Source organism: Ochotona princeps, chromosome 11, assembly GCF_030435755.1.
Source record: "Ochotona princeps isolate mOchPri1 chromosome 11, mOchPri1.hap1, whole genome shotgun sequence".
NCBI lineage: Eukaryota > Metazoa > Chordata > Mammalia > Lagomorpha > Ochotonidae > Ochotona > Ochotona princeps.
The window spans coordinates 69045331-69048300 of NC_080842.1; the positions used below are offsets into that span (position 1 = coordinate 69045331).

General features: G+C 44.5%; 1 pseudogene; it reads right to left on the bottom strand.

Annotated features, from left to right (window-relative positions):
• Positions 1-2606: 2606 nt before the first annotated feature.
• LOC118760093 (U4 spliceosomal RNA) lies at positions 2607-2739 on the bottom strand (annotated as a pseudogene).
• Positions 2740-2970: the final 231 nt, after the last annotated feature.

Here is a 2970-nt window from a genome sequence, read left to right on the forward strand (position 1 = left end):
GGTTCAACCTTCCACAAGAAGGAGGCTAGCTGCTACACTGCAGTGCAAACAAAGCTATGGGATATGTAGACAAAGAGAGATTAAAAACTATAGGTTATACAGATCAGAGTAACACTTAGGTTTTTGTATTAATAGACCATGAGTTTGGCAAATCAGCTTGAAAGTTGATGGAATTGTGAGGAATTCAGGAGGAGTTGGAGTCTGATCTGGAACTGTACATAACCCTTGGGGCAAGAATGAGATTGGTAGATGTTACTGTTTGACTAGGACATCCAAGCAAGCACACATTTGATGGATTCAACCCCTGACCCTCTGATAACGGAAAAACACAGTCACTACTTAAGTGTGTTTCACTGGCTACATCTCTTCAAGGTTATATGAGGGAACAGGAGACCCAAGGGAGTGTCTAATCTGAGCAGAGGTCTCTGGGGTTCTCTGTTATAACCAGCTGTGTGTGGAAGATATTGAAGTGCGGAAGACTAACTAAGAGCCTTTGCAACTCTGGAAACCTCAGAAATTCAACTTGGAAGATTTACCCCATGTGAGATGTGTAATCTACAGAAAAGGTGAAATACCTATTCCTAGAGTGCTCTTGCATGGCTATAGCAGAATACATAAGGTCACATAATACATGTTATTTGTTATAGCTGTGAAGTTTGAGAAGTATAAATTTAGGGAGCAGCAGTGTTGTCTGTTGCGAGCTCTCAGCTTCCCAAGTGGTGCCTCCAAAGGGGATGAAAGCTGCATTCTCATATGGCAGAAGAGTGAAAAGTTCTTCCCTGAACCAAGAGCCTTGTTGTGGGGAAATGGGTGTGACTTAACCACCCTCTGAAGGTCACTGCTTTCCATACATTGCATTAGGGATTATTTTTAGCAAGGATACTGGAAAAGCAAATTGAAACCTTAGCTCCCACCAATATTACTTTAAATAGGGATGCTATTTTTGCATATTTTCTACTGATGCAGCTGTGACCATTGCTGCTGACCAATCAAGGCTCTCTCCTGCTGAGCCAAAATGGGTCTTTAGAAGCTTGTACAGAATTCTAGAAGGTCATTACTGGAGTGGTTCTGTGGGTTGGAGTGGCTGGAGAAAAAATAAACCCCTGAATGACACTCTGCTTTCAGAAGTCCCTACTCTTCTGTCACAGAGATGTTCAAAGAACCCAGAACTGAACTTTCAACTTCCCTCTGCCTCCAACACTTTGCCTTGCTGCCAAGTCTTCCTGTTCTCAGCTCATGACATCTTGCTTTTCCCTTATCTACAAGATCTAATCAATCAACCAATTAGGTTGTGTCTAGATTTAAAACAGATCAATAATCTCCGTATTTCCAGTGCTTCCACCACTGCTCCAGGGTCCCCGTTTTCAACGTCCTAGCCTGTGTTGTTATGGCTATCTCAGAGCCTCTGCCTCGACTGGATTAGCCTATTCTCAGCACAGCTTCCAGATGCTCCTTCATGTCATGATACTTCTTTGCTCATAACCCTTTTTAATTTTTTTTCTTTTGTGCACAACTCGTAAGTGGATTTCCATTTATGTCTTGCATCAAAAAACCGACCTGGCCTCATGTTGTCCCTTCTCTGACCTCAACTGTTTTCCCTCATTTGCCCATCTCTTTTCAGCTGGGACAGTTTCTTCTCCTTTCCTCTGCAGGAAAAGTGTCCCCTAACCATGGGCAGTATGAAGGTAACCTCATCAATACCCTGACCAGTTTCTACTTTCTCCAGCAACACTCACCCCAACACCTCTACCCTGCACACTGATCTATTCCCTTAACACATTTTACAACTTCTCTGACATATTTATAACCATCTGACATACTTCCATTTAGCATACTTTTTTCCTTCTTATTGACAACTTCAAAAAAAGATTTATTTATGTTTATTGACAAGGCTGACAAGATCTACAGAGAGAAGGAGAAACAGAAAGAAAGATCTTCCATCCACTGCTTCGTTCCAAAAATGCTCACAGTAGCAGAAGCTGAGCCTTCTGAAGCCAGGAGCCTCTTCTGGGCCTCCCATACGCGTACAGGTCCCAAGGCTTTGGGCCATCCTCTGCTGCTTTCCCAGGCCACAAGCAGGGAGCTGGATGGGAAGTGTAGCAACTATGATGGGAATGCTCCTTACAGAATCCTGACGCTTACAAGGTGAGAATTTAGCCAATTAAGCCATTGCGCTGGGTGCTATTTACATCTTTATACCCCCAAATTTATAAATTATATTCTAAGAAAGCTGAGATTTTGTTCACCACTTTGTTCTCAACACCTCAGTGCCCTCAATGCACAGATGTCTCCCCCCACAAAAAATGGCAGGGTTAATCGATGAATTCACAAGTTGTGCTCTCAGCAGCCAGGTCCTTACCTGAGCACATCGCTTGCTGAAATGTGGTGTACTCATGGAGTGTGGCTGGATCCCTTTGTAATCACCTGAATCAGTGTTTCCTCTGGGAAGCAATTCTGTAAGCTGTCAGCTCCCTGAGGGGTGCTTTGGTCAGCACACAGAGCACATTTTACCGCTGATGGCTGTTTGTAGGACAGGGGCGCTCTCAGTGTTCAGCATTGGAAGGCTCCCTTAAGCTCCTGGGGGACCTGGCACCTGCTGACAAGCACCCTTCTAAGGGAATGAGCCTTCTGCAGTGGAAAGGCCACATCTAGTAGGTTGTTGTTTTAATTAGCAATAATCAGCAATAATCGCGCCTTGGATAAACCTCATTGGCTACGATACTGCCACTGCACAAAGCTAGGTTGTTGTTTCAATGTGCATCCGCTTCTGGTGGCTCCCTCATTTTCTCCTCCTTTAGCTGCAGCTCATCTGCTTGGTATCTGCATCACACTTGGATCAAATCTTCTTGCAGCCTTGCTGACTCAGCATTTGCTGCCTCTCCAGGGACCCTTCAAGAGCTAGGATCCACAGACCACTCCTTCAGGCCCATTGAGCAACCTAAGACAAAGGGGACTGAACTTCCCAAGGAA